Source organism: Carassius carassius, chromosome 32 (genome assembly GCF_963082965.1).
Source record: "Carassius carassius chromosome 32, fCarCar2.1, whole genome shotgun sequence".
NCBI lineage: Eukaryota > Metazoa > Chordata > Actinopteri > Cypriniformes > Cyprinidae > Carassius > Carassius carassius.
Window position 1 is genome coordinate 22,753,999 of NC_081786.1, and position 21,822 is coordinate 22,775,820.

The 21,822-nt window shown below is 38.9% G+C and overlaps 1 pseudogene; it reads left to right on the top strand.

Moving 5' to 3' along the window:
* The first annotated feature begins 10,346 nt into the window (after positions 1–10,346).
* On the top strand, positions 10,347–13,067 carry LOC132113018 (alpha-amylase-like; annotated as a pseudogene).
* The last annotated feature ends 8,755 nt before the right edge of the window (positions 13,068–21,822 follow it).

Below are 21,822 nucleotides of genomic sequence, written 5' to 3' on the forward strand. Positions count from 1 at the left end.
GTGATCTCCGATATTAAACCTTTTACCTTTTTTTTTGTTGGTGTTGTTTTCATTCTATTAAGCTGACAGCATCTGCTTGAGTGACATTCCGTAAGTATCTGCATTTCACAAGAAGTCTTACGAATGGTGCATCTTTATTTAATGATGTTAACTGTCGAATAGACAAGCATTCAATCTCTGTTCTTCACAAATGTTAAAATGTCTTAGTCTTTTTTTGTCATCATTGCTGTTGTGTGAGTAAATGTTATTTTAATATATATGGGGAAATTGATAAGTAACAGCTAATTTTGGATTTAGTCCAAACACTTACTTTTCTCATTTAAATGAAACATTGATATTTATTTAACATTTTCTTTCAGGTGGTAATAACATTGATTGTACATAGATGTACAGGTCATTTTGCCCAGTTTATACGAAAACTTGTATTATCAAGAAAGGGAAATAAATTATTTAATGTCTACCAGTTGTGGCCTTTTTTTGCTACCTGACATTGCTTCCCAGAAAATGTTCCAAAAAGTTCATATGTGTGGCAATCTCTGAGAACTGACATCAATATATTTCTGGAATACACATTTTCTGATGTTTTCCATTGGTTGGTGTTGCCAATGGAATTTACTAAGTCACTAACAACAGGCAAAGGCATATGCTAGTTCTTTTTGTTAATTACACATTGCATTTAATATGACAGAGATACATTTACTTTTAGAACGTCTTAGTTTTAGGAGTGAACGGAGTAATAATTCACTGTATTAAAAATTTATTGACATAGACCACAACAAGTTTGCATCATGGGGGTAAAATCTAATATTATGTTTTCAAATACAGGAGCACCTCAAGGATGCGTTTTGACACCCATGTTATTTTCTGTCTATACAAATGAGATGCAAATGCAGAGTAAAAATGATAAATCGTTTAAATATGCAAATTATGTGGCCCTGGTTTTATTCTTAATGGAAGGATTGTGTTGAGTATGAAGAGCATGTTTTGAAATAAGAAAAATTGTGTAAAGCATGTTCTCTATGTTGGGAAGACAAAGTAATTTATTTTAAATCATCCAGAAGGAAACACAATGCATTAAGGTAAAAACTTTTTGAATTTAAAGATCAAGGTAAAAATGTTACTTAATTTGTCTTCCAGGAAACATGCAAGTATCTTCTGTTGCTTCCAAAGGGCAGTACTAAATGAAAAAGAGAAAAGATATTTCAGCAAAAAAAGAAACATTTGGACATCTTCATCCTGTTTAAAAGTTTTCACCCCCGGGCTCTCAATGCATCATGTTTCCTTCTGGAGCATCAGTGAATATTTGAACCTTTTTTAATAATTGAGTTTGAATCCCTCAGTTGTCCTCAGTGTGAAAAGATGGATCTCAAAATCATACAGTCACTGCTGGAAAGGGTTCAAATATGCAAAAGATTATGGAAAACTGAAGAATCTGGAGGGTTTTTCTTAAGAACAGAGCTCAGTTTAACTGTTAACAGTTGTCATTTTGAGATAAGGCTAGGTAAATCTGGGTGTCATCTCCCTAGCTGTGATGGGTTCTTTCTCATTATTTGACATTTTGGGAGCATATACAGGCTAAACAAGAGCAGTGCAAGAATTGAGCCTTGTAGGACTCCGCATGTCATGGATGTATGGACTTACTGACTTATGCTCTCCTATAATCACATTATAACCTCTACCTTCTAAGTATGACCTGAACCATTTGAGTACCATCCCAGAAAGCTTGACCCAGTTTTCCAGTCTCTCTAGTAGTATGTTATGATCTACAGTGTCAAACACAGCACTGAGATCTAGTAGTACCAGCACTGATATTTTGCCAGAATCAGAATGTATGCAAATATAATTTATTATCTTAATGAGTGCTGTCTCTGTGCTGTGATGTGGTCAGAAACCAGATTGAAAATTGTCCAGGTATGCATTTGAGTTTAAGTATTTGTTCAGCTGATTAAAAACTAACTTTTCAATAATCTTGCCAATAAAAATAAGATTTGATATTGGCCTATAATTGCTCAAAATGGTGTTATCAAGATTGTTCTTTTTCATAAGGGGCTTAACAACTACAATTTTCAGGGAGTTTTTTCAGAAAGAAGTTAACAGTTAAACACCCTTTTGAAAAAAGATGTGGGAACTGTGTCAAGGTCGCAGGTTGAAAATTGTAGGTGCTGTACTATTTCTTCCAAAATCTTGCTATCAATTGCTTCAAAAATAGACATAGTATCTTCTTTTTGATATTGCGGTCTAATCTGTCTGACCTCTGCATAACTTGAGGATGTGCTAATTGTCTTTCTGATATTATTGATATTCTCAGAAAATAAGGAAGCAAACTCATTGCATTTGCTGTCAGAGATAATTTCACTGGGAATCTGACTTGGGGGAGTTTGTCATTCTCTCAACAGTAGCAAAAGGAGTGTGAGTGTTGTTTAAGTAACTGTTTATAAGGTTTAAGAAGAAAGTCTGTATAGCTGTGGCTAGTTCCACATTGAAAGCATTATGGCTGTCTTTATAAATGCTATAGTGAATTTTAAATTTCATCTTCCGCCACATCCTCTCAGCTTTCCTGCATTTTCTGTAATGCTGTTGATTTTCTCCAAGCTGATTTTTGTCTGCCAGTCTTCTTTCTGACTTTCATAGAAGCAATATCTTCCATAACATTCTTAACTTCTGAGTTAAAGGAATCAAGGAGAAGATAAACAGAGTCTGCAGAAATGCTTGGTGTTAAACATATAGCCTTCATAAATAGCACACTAGTGTTCTCGTTAGGACATCTATTTCTGACAGAGACAAATCTAGATTTATTTGTAGCAGAGATCAATATATCAAAGAAAATACAGAAGTGATCAGATAGTGCTATGTCCTTAGTAACAATGGATGTAATGTTTAGCCCCTTACTAATGATTATGTCCATGATTGTGTGTGGGTTCATGCACATGCTGAATCAGTTCAAAAGTGTTTAAAAAAAGTTATCATTTCTTTTGAAGTTTTGATCTATGTGAATATTAAAATCCCCTGCAATAGCAAAACTCTGAGGAAATCATTTATTACATTTCTGTGAACTCTTCAACAAAGGCTGGAGAGTATTTTGGAGGCCTGTTAATGTATATTGATGTATATGATATGATGCCCTTTATATGATGTGTGGAACACCTTTCAGCACAATACCTAGATATTCAAAAGACAAGTACTAACCATATGACACTTGCTTGCATTGACAAACATCTTTAAATAGAGCAGCTACACCTCCACCTCTCCTAACAGTCATGCAGACACTCATGTAAGTGAAGTTAGGAGGGGCTGCTTCATTAAAGACTGTTGCAATCTTCTAGCCATGTTTAGTTTAGAAACATAAAATCCAGGTCGTTTGTGGTTATTAAATCACTTATTTTTAGTGAGTGAATGTTTAAAAATGCTAACTTAATGGCATTGCTTTGTGTCTTTACAGCAATCTTAGTTTAATGCATAACAACGTGGGAGAAGTGGGAGAGTTTGGTTCCAGCATACACTAATTCCTCCATTTTCTGTGAGGAGTTTAGAAGTGGAGATGCTGGCGAGAGTGATAATGTGTCTGGTGAGTGGGGCTGTGACTCTGGTGTTTCCAGTGACTGTGATATGTTGTCCTGGCTCCCCTGGCTGTTTTCCAGAAAGTCGTTCTTGGTTGCTGAGTCTTGGAACTGTTCTGATATGACACAGTCTGTTTGTGATGAGCTCTGTGGACAGGGCTCACCTGGGATAGTTTCCATGAGCAGTGCTTTTTGTGGCTGATTGGTGTTATCAGTCTCCTTGTGGGATGACTTGGACCAGGTGTGTGTGTGCTATTCACGCTGAGGGGATTGGCACACTCTGCTGAAGGATGACGGACGGGAAGTAGATATTGTCCTTAAGCACTCTTGCACCAAGTTTGTTTGGGTGGAGGCCATCCAGTTTAAACAGTTGTCTATGGCCCCAGAAAAGACTGTTGATGAAATTCAATCCTTTTATATCGCAAGATCATTGAACCATGTGTTCAGCCCAAGCAACCATGAAAACATATTAGTTCCCCTTGCTGGAAGTGGTCCACTGATGAACGATGAACGACTGAATTTTGGATAATAATCCAAAACTAATCCCCTATCTCCAGTCAATCAATTAATGTCTAGTGCAGTGAAACGTTACGTGTTTGTAAGAAACAATTCCATAATTTACACACTTTTTACACTTTTAACAATATATGTATTTCCTTTTTCAGTTTGCACAATACAGCAGATTACACATTTAGCAACAATCATGTAAATACAGCAAACATTTTACACCCTATTCTCCCACCCATCCCCCCATCCCGAACAAAAAATAAAATAAAATAAAATAAAATAAAATAAAATAAAATAAAATAAAATAAAATAAATAAATAATAATAATAAATAAATAAATAAATAAATAAAATTAAATAAATAAATTAAATAACAATTTTAAAGATACCTAAATCAAATAAAGAGTGTTTCCCAAGTCTGTAAAGATCATAATACACTACTCCCTCAGAGCTTGTTGTAGCAGGATATCAACATTATCATTGTGCCTTAAGAAATTAGTAAAAGGTCTCCAGACACCTTCAAAAACATTTTGTTTCTTTTTGACGATATACGTGATCTTTTCCATTGACATGTTTGACGCCATTTCTTTGACCCACTTTTCAATTCTCGGCTCATTAATATTTTTCCAATTAAGAGCAATTATTCGTTTAGCTTGTAAAATACACATTTCAATGAATCTGACCTCTTTACTTTGTAAGAGAGGACTTACAGTATATATACCCAAAATAAAAAGCTTAGGATCCATTGGTAATTTCTTTGACAGAATTTGGTCAATCAAATAAATTATACTTTGCCAAAAAGACTTCACTTTCTCGCATTCCCACATGCAGTGGTGCAGTGTACCTTTTGCCACATTACACTTTATACAGGTATCAGGAATATTATCTTTAAACTTGTGCAACATAGCCGGAATTATATATGTTCGCATCAGCCATTTATATTGTATGAGTTTCAAGCTACTGTTGACTGTCTGTATCTGAGCCTTCTTGGATGCCTCATTCCAATTCTCTAGAGATATTTCATCATTTATATCTTCTTTCCATAAACTTAGTTTAGATTCTGAGGATTCATTAGACCCAGATACAAACAGTTAATACAAAGAGGAAATTGAACCTTTGTCATAACAGTGGCCTATAATTGCTGCTTCTAATGGGGAGATGACAGGAATATTTAATGAATTATTTTGAGATGAGGATACAAAGCTTCTAATTTGCAGATATTTGAAAAAATGTGTCTTTGGAATGCCATATTTGGTTGATATTTCTGCATAGAACATGAATACTTCATCCTCATTGTACAAATCTTGCACTTTCCTTAACCCTTTTTCAGCCCATATCTGAAACCCTGCATCACATTTCCCTGGTTTAAAATTAACATTACCCCAAATAGGACTGAAATGTGACCATAAGGGGTTTATGTTCAAATATTTACAAGAATCGAACCAGATATTAATCATGTTCAATACAATAGGGTTGTCTGTGTTTTTTCTTAGGTATTTGTAATCTGCCGAATACAAGTATAAGTGCAGTGGTAACCTTGGAGTAATAGAGCATGATTCCAAATCCATCCAAGCAGGAATCAATTTCTTGATTCTAGTAAACAAAATAGTGAAATTTTGGAAGTATATTTATTTTTAGAATATTTATTCTGCCAATTGTTGAGATGGGTAAAGATGTCCAGCATTCTACTGATAAGGTAGTTGCTTCCAAAATTGGGTCATAATTTATCTGAGCAATCTTATTCACCTCATGAACTATTTTTATTCCTAAATATGTCAAATTATCTGTTGAATTGAAGATAGAAGCATAATCTTGGTTATTTTCCCTCTCTGATTCATTAAGTAACATTAAAGATTATGAAATGATTGACTTTATATCCAGATATTTTACCAAGTTTCAATTAGATCCAGGAGTGCGGGGACAGAGCTACTCAGATTTGACAGGAACAAGATAATGTCATCTGCAAATAATGCTAGTTTATGTTCCAAATTACCCTTTCAGATTCCATAGATATCATTATGCTCCCTCACAGCTATGGTGAATGGTTCTATTGCAAGTGTAAATAATAAAGGTGAAAGAGGACTCCCTTGTGGGCAGCTCCTAGAGATACTAAAAGATTTAGAGACTATATTATTGGTCAAAACTTCTGCAGTGAGCCCAGTGCAAAGTAATCTAACCCATCTAAAAAATATATCACCAAAGCGTGTGAGCACTTCAAATGAATTGCTGCTTTGTTAGCTGACAATTCATTGTACTATGATCTGAGTAGGAGTAATTGTGCATTTGCATCTATAGATTTAGTTTTATTATTGTAGAGATCTGTTTCGAGTTTTTTTTATTTTCTCATCTAATGTCTTCATTTCCATTAAAGTACTTTTTTTTTTTGAGCTGGTAAAACGAATTATTTGACCCCTAATAAAGGCCTTAATGCCTCCCATCTTATGCTAGCTGATGTTTGAGAAGTATTACATGCAAAATACAAGTCAATTTGTTTATCTAAATAATCTATTAATGTGGGGTCTGTAAGCCATCCTGGTTGAAGACGCCATTTCGGTGGATCCCTCACAACTTTAATATCTGTATAAATAAGTGATATAGCTGCATGATCTTGTGTTGTTTTAACAAAACATATCTGTGTAAAACGAACAGTGCCACAAATCCATTTTTTTTGAGTGTAGTAATATCAGATCATTGATCTGATATTACTACTATAATAACAGTCAACAATTTTTGAAACAAGTTGTGCTGAAACCTAAAAATAGTCTATATGTGAGTAAGATTTATAAGTGCTGGAGTAACAAGAGTCAAGTCAAGTCAAGTCACCTTTATTTATATAGCGCTTTAAACAAAATACATTGCGTCAAAGCAACTGAACAACATTCATTAGGAAAACAGTGTGTCAATAATGCAAAATGATAGTTAAAGGCAGTTCATCATTGAATTCAGTGATGTCATCTCTGTTCAGTTAAATAGTGTCTGTGAATTTATTTGCAATCAAGTCAACGATATAGCTGTAGATGAAGTGACCCCAACTAAGCAAGCCAGAGGCGACAGCGGCAAGGAACCGAAACTCCATCGGTGACAGAATGGAGAAAAAAACTTTGGGAGAAACCAGGCTCAGTTGGGGGGCCAGTTCTCCTCTGACCAGACAAAACCAGTAGTTCAATTCCAGGCTGCAGCAAAGTCAGATTGTGCAGAAGAATCATCTGTTTCCTGTGGTCTTGTCCTGGTGGTCCTCTGAGACAAGGTATTTACAGGGGATCTGTATCTGGGGCTCTAGTTGTCCTGGTCTCGGCTGTCTTTCAGGGCTGTAGAGGTCCTTTCTAGGTGCTGATCCACCATCTGGTCTGGATACGTACTGGATCCGGGTGACTGCAGTGACCCTCTGATCTGGATACAGACTGGATCTGGTGGCTACGGTGACCTCGGAATAAGAGAGAAACAGACAAATATTAGCGTAGATGCCATTCTTCTAATGATGTAGCAAGTACATTATGTTATGGGAAGTGTTTCCGGTTCCGGTTTACCTAATTAATGCAGCCTAAAAATCCTTTAACGGACAAGAGTAATCTATTGCATTAGGTTTACTATGCCTCAATATATCCAACAAATTTAATTCTTTAATACAATTTTTTATTGTCTTTCTCGATCTAGTGTGAGTATTATCTAAATCTGATGATCTATCTCGTACTGGATCTAATGTACAATTGAAATCACCAGTTATTATATATTGCCCAGGGAGATTTGAGACAGTCAGAAACAAATTGTTGTAGAATTTAGGGTCATCTTCATTAGGACCATACACATATATTAGATTTATATTTTCAAATAATAGCATTCCCTGAACTATGACCTGCTGGGTCCTTAATTATACTTCTACTCACGTCATCATAATCGTGTTGCATCTTGTGTATACCAGCAGAGAGGTCTGGATGAAAGCGGACCTGTACGTTGTTGTATAGAACATTCCCTTTGGTTCAGGCTGCCCTTAGTACCCGCTCCTTGTCTTTAAAGTTCAAGAACTTCATGATCAATGTCCTCGGGCGTGTCTTGCGCGAGTCGATATATGTCGGAGTGCTGATTCTATGAGCCCGCTCAATTACCAAGTTCTCTCGCGATTCCATCTCTCGAAAAATGCAATTGTGTCTTGACTCTCTGCTTTCTCCGGAAGACCCACCAGTCTGACATTGTTCCGTCGGCTTCTGCATTCCAAATCTTCGATTTACAAACTTTGTTTGTAAGAGTTTTAACTGTATTTTCCAAAACGCTCACGCTGGATATTAGCCCATTAACGTTGTCTTCAGCATCAGAAATACGTTGTTCCGCTTGTGCTATACGCCCTGTGCATTCCTGTATCTCCTTTCTTACCTCCGTGATTGTTGCTTGTACACCATCAATTTTCTTGTAAAGGCCACTTTTTAAGGACATTATGGCCTTCATAATATCCTGGTTGTTATTTTTAACCGAAGTTACTGCTTCGTCATCTCCTTCGTCAAGGCCATCTTCCGCAGCCGCCATGGCGTCGCTAATATCTTCACCCTCGGAATATTCATATTCGTTTTTGGCCTTTTTCTTTTTTGCCACCTTTGCGTGACATTTTAATTCCCTGATCTCTTATAGTCGTGTTGTTAGACCTTAAATACAATTTTGGTTGGTATTGTAGGATTAATTACGATTTAGCAGCAGAGCCAAAAAGTTGCGATCGCTCAGCACCTCGTCATAACCGGAAGTTATCCATAATTTACACTCTTAAAATAAAGGTGCTTCATGATGCCATAGAAGAACCTTTTTGTCTAAATGGTTCCATAAAGAACCTTTAACATCTAAATAACCTTTCTGTTTCATAAAAGGTTATTTGTGGCAAAAAAAGGTTCTTCAGATTACAAAAAGGTAAGAAAAAAGATTCTTTAAAGAACTTTTGACTGAATGTTTTTATTTTGTGATACAAAAAATGGTTCTTCTATGAAATCGCTTGAAGAACCTTTTGAAGCGCCTTTATTTTTAAGAGTGTTGGTGTTTAAACCTTAAACCCTTCTACTTCAGAAACATGAGATTGATTGAATTGTGGGCAGTTGAACACAAAAACTCCTGTTTTCCTGCTTTGTTACACCCTTTGTGTTTTAAACTAGATTTTTCTGTTTTCTCTGTCATTGACCCTCATTCCACTCTACAGATATACCGGTATTAAGCAAACATTAGTCTAACACAAAACAAGTTTAAGAAAAGAAGCAGAAAGATTTATCGTAAATGTCTAGTTTGTTTAGTGATATCAGTTTTGATAATTCGTCTAACGCTAAGTTGCTTTCATGGGAAGTATGACAGCTGCGCTACAGAAAGCCACTATCTGACTGACAGAAACACTTATGTAGAGAGGGAATATTTTGTTATAAAAATTATAGCGGCACTGGTTTAAATTGGCAGGACTAACACCCTGTCTACACCGGCATCAAAAAGCAAATATAGGCCATTATAATCAGTATACTAACTCTGTCTAAACATAATGTTGAATCGCTGATAGTAAACGGGTACCCCATTCTGTTTCTGACTTCAACACTTTTGCTACTTAAGACAAATGGATTTGAAGCGTTTGCTTTGATGTTTCCATGAATGTGAACAGCGTCAGTAATTTCAGCTCATCTCGCTGTGAATTTTTGTTGTGAATTCACCTTAAACCAGTGTCCCCCTTTTAAAACTATTTGCTTCCAGTGTCCCAGATGTTCTTTGAACTCTCCATTGAGAAAGTACCTTGCAGCAAATTTACTGCCCAATTAAAGTCTTTACTACATTCCAACCATTATTAAGCTATTTTACATCCATTGTACCATATAAATAATCAACAATCAAATGGCTGCACATTACTTGTTTTTACCAGGACTGTATATTTAATTTCAAGTATTTCATTGATTCTTTGTATATTAAACACATTCTTAAAAAAAAAAGGGGAAGTCGTGGCCTAATGGTTAGAGAGTCGGACTCCCAATCGAAAGGTTGTGAGTTCGAGTCCCGGGCCGGCAGGAATTGTGGGTGGGGGGAGTGAATGTACAGTTCTCTCTCCACCCTCAATACCACGACTTAGGTGCCCTTGAGCAAGGCATCGAACCCCCAACTGCTCCCCGGGTGCTGCAGCATAAATGGCTGCCCACTGCTCCGGGTGTGTGCTCACAGTGTGTGTGTGTGTGTTCACTGCTCTGTGTGTGTGCATTTCGGATGGGTTAAATGCAGAGCACAAATTCTGAGTATGGGTCACCATACTTGGCTGAATGTCACTTCACAATCACAAAAAAAAAAAACTTTGGCATTTAGAAGATGCACTGTGGGAAGAGCGCAATACTTTACATCTGTGTTATCTCGAGAACTGATAACGATATCCCTGCAGGCTTATTTATTTTCCAGCAAGCATATTTTCTGGTGTTTTCTATTGGAGAATGTTGCTCTAGGCTGCTGTATAAATAAAATCACGGAGATCACTCACCTACATGTTTCCTCCTGTCCTAAGGCACAATGAAGATCCTGATTCTGGTGGTGCTCTTTGGGTTGGGTTTGGCCCAGCACAACCCAAACATGAAAAATGGTAGGACTTCCATAGTTCATCTGTTTGAGTGGCGTTGGGCAGATATTGCTCAAGAATGTGAGCGATACCTGGCACCAAATGGCTATGGAGGAGTTCAGGTATGTTTACAATGATTTTCATGACCCCTGAGGCAGGTAAAATTATTAATTATTAAATGAATAAGAACAAATGTCTTTTGAACATTTTGTATTATTTATTTATTTGTTTGTTAAAAATGGTTCTTAATAAGGCTTATACTTTAACAGATCTCTCCTGCAAGTGAGCATGTCAAACTGTCCAATCCTTGGCATCCTTGGTGGCAGAGGTATCAGCCGATTGGCTACAATTTGTGCTCCAGATCAGGAACAGAGGCAGAGCTGAGGCATGATCACACGCTGTAACAATGTTGGGGTAACACAAAACTAAAGCTCATAGTATTGCACCTAATGACAGACCAATGACACACACAAAAAAGTTGTAGTAGCAGTGTAAGCATTACATTAAAGAGCTTTGTGTGCTGTAGGTGAACATTTATGTGGATGTTGTCATCAATCACAGGTGTAAATCAATTCATGGAGAGGGCACTCCTTCCAGCTGTGGCTCAAAGTTCAATGGAAACAAGGAGGACTTCCCCTCTGTTCCCTACTCTTATTTGGACTTCAATGATGCCAAATGTAAAACTGGTAGTGGGCACATTGAAAACTACCTTGACATTTACCAGGTTTATTTTCCATGTTCTTATCCTACAATAAACAGTATACAAATCATACCAAAAACTTTTATGTTCATACAAAGGAACATTTTAATCTAAGTTTCTGCATCTTGGACAGGTCAGGGACTGTCGCTTGGAAGATCTCCTGGATTTGGCCCTGGAGAAGGACTATGTTAGAGGAAAATTGGCTGAACATCTGAACAAACTGATTGACCTAGGTGTGGCTGGATTCAGGGTCGATGCTTGTAAGCACATGTGGCCTGGTGACCTTACTAATGTCTACGGCAGACTTAAGACCCTCAATACGAAATGGATTCCATCGGGCACCAAGCCCTTCATTTATCAAGAGGTATTTTGATTCCTTATTTGTCCCATCAACTTAGCTTTCTTGTGAATGTTTAATAAAGCATTAACACAACTTTTTATAGGTTATTGACTTGGGTGGGGAGCCCATTAAAGCCAGTGAGTATTATGGGCTTGCAAGAGTGACAGAATTCAAGCACAGTGCGAAACTGCTAAGCACAGCTAAGCTATCTGAAGTATGTAGTAGTATATAATACGTAGATCAAATATATCATAAACATGTTACTTATTCTTAGAATCATGCTCAGTAAAGTTTCCAAGTGTTATCAGAAGAGTATTTTGTCTCAGGAACTGGGGAGAGGGATGGGGTTTCATGCCTTCTGATTGAGGCTTGGTGTTTGTGGACAATCATGATAATCAGAGAGGACACGGCGCTGGTGGAGCTTCTGTTCTGACATTCTGGGACTCTAGGTAAAAAAGTTAAGGCAGTCTCTTTAAACTAAAACTGAGATTGTTTACTGATTCACTGGTTAAACTGTCAGTTGCTTTTCTCCAAGAAATGTAACATTGCATTTTGCAGGCTTTATAAGATTGCTACAGGGCTCATGTTGGCTCATCCATATGGTGTGACCAGAGTCATGTCTAGCTACCGCTGGGATCGGAAAATTATGAATGGAAAGGTAGTAGTGCTCTCCAAATCTCCCAAAAAACTTTAGTATTATCACTACACAGATAAATATAATTCTTAACTCCTCATGAGATTATCCAATTTCTTTCATTACACGTTGACACATGGCACAGGATGAGAATGACTGGATGGGCCCTCCCAGCTTTTCTGATGGATCCACTAAGCCAGTGCCCATCAACCCAGACTCTACCTGTGGGGACAACTGGGTATGTGAGCACAGATGGCGTCAGATCAGGTGGGTGAGTTTTAGTCCTTCTGAATTTGATACTAAAAACAATTCTCCTAATACTGTATTCCTCGCCCCAGGAATATGGTGATTTTCCGTAATGTGGTCAATGGCCAGCCTCTTTCCAACTGGTGGGACAACGGTAATAATCAGATCGCCTTTAGCCGTGGCAGCAAAGGCTTCATTGTCATCAACAATGATGATTGGTGAGAAACATTGTAATTAAATGTACAGTAATTCAAATTGGCTGATAACTGCTCCGTAACTGTATTTAATGAATGTCCCAGGGCTCTGAATGTGACGCTGAACACTGGTCTGCCCATGGGTACATACTGTGACGTGATCTCTGGAGATAAGAGTGGGGGCAGTTGCACAGGAAAACAGGTGTCTGTGGGATCTGGTGGACACGCCACCTTCAGCATCAGCAACACCGATGAGGATCCTTTCATTGCCATCCACGCTGACTCCAAACTGTAGATTCAGTCTGGATATAATTTATAATAAAGCAGGATCATTGAACTGAAATGTTTTTTGTTGTCTTGTGTTTTGAATACAGAATACTAAAGTATTAAATTGATTTCTTGAGAAATGCTGACACCCATGTTTACAATTAAAACTAAACAAGGCAGACTTTTTGAATTAGAATTTTAATTATGACCAAAACTGTTATCCTCCTCCTGACTAATTCCTAGTTGTTCACCAATCACAAAATTCCTCAAATTAATTTTTTTATATCCCTACAGAAATATTTAAATTCCAGTTGTTCAAAATAATAGTTTTAAATTATATAATAGGCCTATACCACCAGTGAAAATAGTCAAAGCATAATCAACTGTTGCATCGCTGAGCAATGCAGCCATTATTCTTATATAGTGCACTATATTTTGTGTATCAGATATTATATTGTGTTCAAAACCAAGGTGGAGATCATTGCACTCATTCAATGTAACATATTCACATGTACATTAGTTTATGGAGTCAAGCACTGAAATAACTTTAGTAAGGAGAAAAAACACATAGGGCCTATACTTGTGTGCATATAGAATTCAGAATGAGGACAGGCATAAATAAAGGACTCTGAAAGTTGGCAACTTTGCAGCTAGACTATACAAGATACAGCAGATGGGAGTGATATTGTAAAGACTCATAGTGATCACTCCTGATTATGAAGATCCAGACTTTAGAGATGCTGATATAAATAAATTTGAAGCTCATTAAAGTGCTCCTTAAAGTAGGTATTCAGTGAGTCAACACATTATGTCAATGTATGTATAAAATGGTATAAAAGCATTCTGTTTATGAAAAGGACAGCATTAGTCAACAGGTGGCAGTCTGGTACAAACAATATGCCACATGTCAGAACAGTCAACTGAATCAAAATGATTCATATTAAGGGTTAAATACAAGTTATTGTCTGTAGACAGCATCTCTGGCACGCTTTCAGTTACCATTACCACAGAAAATGTGCGATGGTGCGTTGGCAGCAGGAGAGTGTGACACAGGAACTGCGGGGGAAGAGCCGGGCTTACCTACATCAATCAGGGAGTGTTCCAATATGTCTCTAGCAGGTACCCAACTCCTCTCCTCCAGACCGTAACCCTCCCAGTCCTGGAACTGGAATCCTCGTCCCTTCCATCTCGAGTCCAGAATACGATTAACCGAATAGGTGGGCTCCCCATCTACGAGTCGCGTAGGTAAAACAAGGGGTTTGATTTTGGATACGTGGAAGGCGGGATGAGTCCTACTGTATGCCGGAGGTAGTTTGAGGCGGACTGTCACCAGACTAATGATCTTGGTGACAGGAAACGGGCCAATAAATTTGGGAGCTAACTTATTAGAAACAGAACAGAGCGGAATGTTGTTAGTAGAAAGCCACACTGTTTGACCCACGACTTAAACGGGAGGCTTCGACCGGTGGCGATCGGCCTTGGCCTTAGTGCGCGCTCTCACCTAGAGCAGAGTCTCGCGGGCTCTGGTCCAGGTGCGGTGGCACCGCTGGACAAACGTGTGAGCGGAGGGGACCGCGACTTCAGATTCCAGACTAGGAAAAACAGGTGGCTGGTAACCTATGCTACACTGAAATGGAGAGAGGCCCGTTGCTGACACTGGTAACGAGATATTAGCGTACTCAACCATAGAGAGTTGTTGGCTCCAGGAAGAAGGATTCTTAGAGACTAAACATCGCAACGTTCTCTCTAAATCTTGGTTGGCTCGTTCAGACTGACCGTTGCTCTGAGGGTGATAACCCGAAAACAGACTAACCGTCGCTCCTAACAACTTACAAAACCCTTTCCAAAATTTGAATACAAATTGGGATCCCCTGTCAGAAACCACGTCTACCGGGAGGCCATGTAACCGGAAGACGTGATCAATAACAGTGACCGCTGTCTCCTTGGCTGAAGGTAATTTGGGCAAGGGAATGAAATGTGCCGTCTTCGAGAATTGGTCCACCACGGTCAAAACGACCGTCATGCCATTAGAGGGCGGGAGGGCGGTAACAAAATCTAGTGCAATGTGGGACCAGGGTCTCGAAGGGACAGACAGCGGTTGAAGAAGCCCATCCAGAGGTCGGTTAGACGACTTACCACTGGCGCAAACTGAGCAAGCCAAAACAAAATCGTGAACGTCGCGAGCCATCAGTGGCCACCAGAATCGTTGCTTTACTAAGCACTTAGTGCGACTTATCCCTGGATGACAAGCTACATTAGAGCAGTGACCCCACTGAATAACGTCGGACCGTAACTCCTCCGGCACAAACAACTGATTCGGTGGGCACCCGGGCGGAGGCGTTACCCCTTCTAAGGCTGTCTTGACCTTCGATTCGACCTCCCATACGAGTGATGAGATGACTATAGTCTCAGGTAAAATGCACTTGGGAGTCACCCGGCGTTCGGAAGGATCAAAAAGACATGACAAAGAATCGGGATTGACGTTTTTGGAACCCGGGTGGTACAATAGAGAAAAATCTAAATGACCTAAAAAAAAAGTGCCCACCTTGCCTGCCTGGAATTGAGTCTTTTGGCAGTTCTAATGTATTCTAGGTTGTCATGATCGGTCCAAACGATGAAAGGTACCCCCGACCCCTCCAACCTGTGACGCCACTCCTCCAATGCTAATTTGATGGCCAACAACTCTCTGTTACCAATGTCATAATTACGTTCTGCAGGAGATATACGATGAGAAAAAAACGCACATGGATGCATCTTGTCGTCTGAGGCAGCACGTTCGGAGAACTTCACCTACTCCCACCTCTGATGCATCGACCTCCACCACGAACTGACGTGTGGGATCAGGGGCTATTAAGATGGGAGCCGAAACGAAGCGGCTCTTGAGGTTGGAAAATACAGTTTCGGCTGTATTAAACCACCTGAATGCAGTACTGGGGGAGGTCAAGGCGGTCAGAGGCGAGACTAGTTGGCTGAAATTACAGAAAAAACGATGGGTGCTACAGGGGAGTCAATGAGGAGCAGGGATAGGGTTTAGGTGTGGTTGCCAGATGTGAGAAGAGTTATGAGTTCAGTGTTGTGGGTGACGTGCGGCAGTTCCTGGCCATTGAGTGCGCTGACGTGGATCTGACGGGACAAGGGAAGGACAGGAAGGTTCAGGTAACGTGCAAGGACGGTGACAATGAAATTACCTTCGGCTCCAGAATCCAGAAGGATGTGACAGGTGTGAGTGTTGTTGCCCCACCGCAGCTTCACCGGAAGGAGAGTTGACGATGTTGTTGAGGACTTCCTGGCGGAGATCAAACTTACTACCGGGCTGGCTCTTTTACCGGACACGTGTAAAAAGATGATGATGGTTCTCCCACGTAGGAGATGTCCTGTGCCACCGCAGTATAGACATAGTCCTCGGGACCTCCACCTCTCTCTTTCCTCCCGGGACAGTCGAGCTCTACCCACCTGCATGGGTTTGTGATCGATGACGGGACCGACCATGTTCTCTCGACTCGAGTTACCACTCTCCGGAATGTTGAGAAGGCGTGTGTGACTGGTCTGCACCCCCAGGCGGTTAATCCGAGCATTCACGCAGAGCGCCAAGTCGATGAGCCCGTTGAGACTGGATGGCAAGTCGAGGAGGTAGAACTCTTTATGAACACGGTAGGCTAACCCATGCAGGAATCTATCCCACTGCGCCTCCTCGTTACACTTGCACACGGCCGCCAAGGTGCGGAACTTGCGGAACTTCCTTGCCGGCCGTGGCCCGGTCGAATACTCTCCTCATCTCCTCAGAGAGGGAGTGGAACGAGGCGCAGCAAGGATGATGGTTCTCCCACATCGCCATTCCCCACAAGGGTAGGGGAGGTCCCGGGGGCGGGGGGTGCGTGTGGCACAGCGGGAGAGGTCAGCTGGTGGATCTGCTGGGTAAGCTCAGACACCTGTGTCACCAGCGTTTGTACCGCGAGTCCGGTGTTGACTATACTCTCCTGCTGCTGATCCATACGGGTGACACTGTGATGGATAAAGTCGGTGAGAGAAGTGGTGCTCGCTGCTTCCATGTCGGGTCAGAGCGTTCTGTAACGATTGTTCAAGAAGTATGAGGAAGCAAGTGCGAGTTTAGAACATTTAATGAATAATTACACAAACAATGAACAAGAAGACAGGTGGTAATGGGAATCTTGACGGGAAGGGAAAAGTCCAGGAAGAGGCAGAGCTCACGGGTGATCCGAGGTGCGATGGTGCATTGGCAGCAGGAGAGTGTGACAAAGGAACTGCGGGGGAAGAGCCGTGAAGGTGAGTGAAGAGAATCCAATAGATGACAATCCAACGACGAGAATAACAAAAACAAGGACAGAAAAACATGAGATACACTGAGATCGACAAACAACGCTCTGACAAACACAAGACACCAGACAGGGCAATATATAGGGAATGGTAATGAGTAGCAGCTGGTGATCATGAACAATTAGCGGAGACGTCCACATGAAACAATCAGAGCTGACGCAAAACAGACACAACTCCACCCACATAGTGCAAAACCCGAGAACACGGTTTACCAGCCGTGACAAAGGCATTCATTTGATTCCCCATATTATAGATTCACAATCATTCTGAGTATCATATATTTGTGTTATAATTATTTATTTGTCTATTTATTTTTATTAATAATCAGAGCATATTATATGTTCATGTGGTTTGGTTCATTACTGTTACAACCCATGATGTCACATCGTCTTCAACAGCTAGAGTTTGGATCCTTTCAAAGGTTGGGACTCAGTGCATGCCTCACCAAAACTCAACATGACTAGGGGTTTTATTGCATTGATTCTGTTACTGCACTGGAGCCAAGGTAAGTCAAACTCTTTAACATCTCATTATCATGGCATAGCAACTGAAACAATAACCTGACACTCTCATTAATTAAATAGATTTTTTCTTTTCACAGGCACTGAGGGTGGAGATGATTTTATTCAAGAGCCTGAAATTCTTTGGGAACCGAAGAGCGGTTCTGCTTCTTTGAGCTGCAACCACACTAAGGGTATTTCATACTGCCAGATGTACTGGTACTGACAGCGTCCAGGAGAGACTATGAGACTCATTGTGTTCATGACTGTTATCTGAACTAGACTTTGGAGATGTTGACAAGAAGAAATTTGAAGCTCAAAAAAGGGATGCCGACAGTGGACCGTTGAAATTGAAAGATCTAGAGCCAGATGACAGAGCCATATATTTCTGTGCAGTGAGTGAACACAGTGTGTCAAAGGCTGGAGAGTGCTGTACAAAAACATTCTGTGCTGAAAAAGACAAGGACAGCATTAGTCAACAGGTGGCAGTCTGGTACAACTAATGTGCCACATGTCAAAACAACAAACTATTTTATTGTGGAAGAATTCACATACAAACTTCATTAAACGTTTCTCCTGAAATCAGATGGATCCAAGTTTTGTTTAACCTCTTTATAGCAGTCTGGTACATCCAATATGCTGCATATCAAAACAGTCCAGCTGATTTAAACTGATTCATATTTAGTAATAATGTTAATATGTATACAAAGTTTGTGTTAAATACAGATTATTATTTATAGACAGCATCTGTAGCATGTTGTCTATTAACACAGTAAAACTCAAAGTTTCAGTCTCACAGGACACTCAGTCTGCTGCATTCTTCGATTCAGCATGATTAGAACTGTAATATCATACATTTTAGCACTGTTTAGTGACTGTCACAGTGTCTGGTTGGTGTTCCCTGGGTAACCACTAGATGTCCTCATTCCCCACGATCTCTGTCTCCTCATTGCACTCAGCTGTCACTGGTCATTAATCATTGCACTCAGCCAATTCCCCATTAGCATTGTCATTTCCCTGTGTATTTATACCCTGTCTGTTTTAGTATGTGTCACGGAGTCCTTGTAGTTATCACGCCACTTCTAAGCCTTGTTCTTGCCCGTTTGTTTTGTGTTTGTTTATGTTTGATTTGCTACTTTGGTTTTGACCCCTGCCTGGACTGGATTATGATTTGGATTACCCCAATAAAAACATACCTGCACTTGGATCTCTCTCTCCCTGTGTTTCACTGGGTCGTGACCGTGACAGTGACAGACACATCCGTGCTTCTAAAGTTATCGGCCTATTGTAAGATAGCCTTTCAATATAATATTCCATACATTATCAGAGCATGGTAGACATAATTATTATATTATTAGACATTATTAGACTGATGAATTAATAGATTATATTTAATGTTAGGCCATGATGTTATTTATGATTCATAAATCTAAACATAATAAATCAGCATATTTATCATATACAATCTGGCATTTAAAACAGTTTAATAAGTGCTCATTTATTTAGATAAAAATGGAACAAATAATTACATAATGATGTTGTTCTAATTTAAGCAAATTTTAAACGAATCCCATCCAGGTAACAGCTGCAGAACCTTAAAAAAAGAGAGTAATAAATAATAATTATAAAAAATATATATATTTAAATTAAGAATAATAATATAAATGTGTTCTTTTGCCATTGTACATACTTGCAGGGGCGGATTTAGTGAATTGGGGGCCCCAGGCAAATATAGGAATGGGGCCTTATACATTTGCACACATTTACCTAGATCAACCTTGAGGTCCCTTTTAGTCGTGATGCTTGCTGCTTGCACAATGATTCCACATTGTTGTGTCCAATGTTTCTATATTTTTTATGTACATTTTATAATGGGATTCTTTCATTCACATGTACATTTAATCATTTAGCAGACACTTTTATTATTTCATGTTGTAGACCACGAAATAGCAATTAATTTAACATTGTTATAAAAGTTTGAACAAAAAACTAAATACATTTTAAAGTGATAAACCTCACAATTAAACCTTTAAACAATTTTTTAAGAAAAGGGATCAGAAGTATAAATTATTATATTATTTAAAATGTTTTTATGTGGGTGAATCTTATACATTGGTCTGAACAAAAACTGCAGACTGGATTATTGAATCCACAATGCCAGTAGGATGTGCTTTTGGAACCACAAATATAGTGTTTTCCCTGGTAACAGCTGTAAACAAAGCAGCGCTCAGCTCATAAATAATACTTTAGGGGGTAACCTAATTATCAACACCCTCACGCTGACTGACAGTGCAGTGTATTTCTGTGCAGCATATTACACAGTGCTCAGAATCACCTCTGTCTGATAAAAAACCTCTTTTAAATGGCTTACTTTAAAAAGCGTATTTGTTCATGCTCCTCTCCACACCTGTGGGTTTTGATTCAGTGCCAATACTACAACACCTGTAGGTCTGTGAGTTTTGCTTAAAGTGTTGATTATTATCTTGTGGCATGTGGTCAGTTCAATTCACATCCCAACTCAGAAACTTCTTTCTTAAATCCAGAATTTTGCTCCACCCTGAAATCATCATGATGTCACATCCTGTATTAGCATGCATCTAAAATTTGAATCATCATAGAAGATTATAATTTGATCCAGCCAGCCTCTACATGTCATGATGAGGAATATGATTCTGCTGATTCTGACGCTACACTACGGTCAAGGTGTTCAAACTATCTTTGTTAAAACATAATAGAATAACCTTTTAAAGTTGCTTATATATTTTTTATGCTCAGTTGCAGGTAACAGTGATGTTTCACAAGCTCCAAATGTTTTAATGGCAGTAAAAGGGAGTTCTGCTCAGATGAACTGCACACATAAAAAGGATTCAACATTTGTCCAGATGTACTGGTATCGACAGCGCCCCGGACAAACTATGACTCTAATTGTGTTCACAAGCTCTTTGAGCAGCAAACATGACTATGGTGATTCTGATCCAAAGAAATTTCCAGTTGTTAAAACTGTTCCAGAGAACGGATCTCTGACTGTAAACAATGTGGAGTCAGATGATAGTGCTGTCTATTTCTGCTCAGTCAAACAGCACACAGTGCAGTGAAGTTTGGCAAGAGTTGAACAAAAACAGCTGCCATACACAATTACAGTAACAGTGATCAACAGGGGGCAATGTGATTCCATAAATGTGAAGCCTGTTTAACTAAATTTGCTTTAATATGTACAACTAACTCAAATAAATGTTTCTTCAAACACTGCCTTGTTAAGAAAAGCTGATAATTTTAAGGGGTTTAACCCTTAAGAATTGTGTTAGCTCATACTATTACTAGAACTGTCTTTTAAAGAACCACTGCATGCCATTCAGTCCCCTTGTAAATATGTTTATCTTTGGCAATTTTTTAAATGAAATAAAATAAAAGGAAAATAACAACAAATATCATGAATAGTTAATATAAATTTCAGGATTTCTTAGTATTTAGTGTATTATATGTTTGCTTTAATGACAGCATGCACTCAAATTGACTTTACAAGCTCAAGTAAACATGTTTCCTAATGTTATAGTTCATCTTGAGACTTTATATTGTGTACTTACTAGAACATGCAATTACTAAACCTATTCAAAGTAAAAAAATAAAATAAATTAAATGGTAACCTAAATTGGTAACATCTAAAATAGCTGTATTTATTCAAGAAATTAATTACATATTGCTGAATCAACATAAATACATTAATTGATATCACCAAAACCCCAATGTATGGATTATGTTATGCTTTATATGAACTTTATCTGTAAATTAACAATTGCACATTACTAATTTTTGCAGTTCAGGTGAGGAGGATCATGAGACTTATTTCGAGACACATGATTTTTGGTAATGTGAACACTTCCTTCAGAATCAATCTCTGACCACATGACACGATGAACAACTTTTATGTCACTGTCGCTGCTGCTGCCCTGGGACTCACAGGTATTATATTTATTTTAATAAAAAAATAGTAAACCT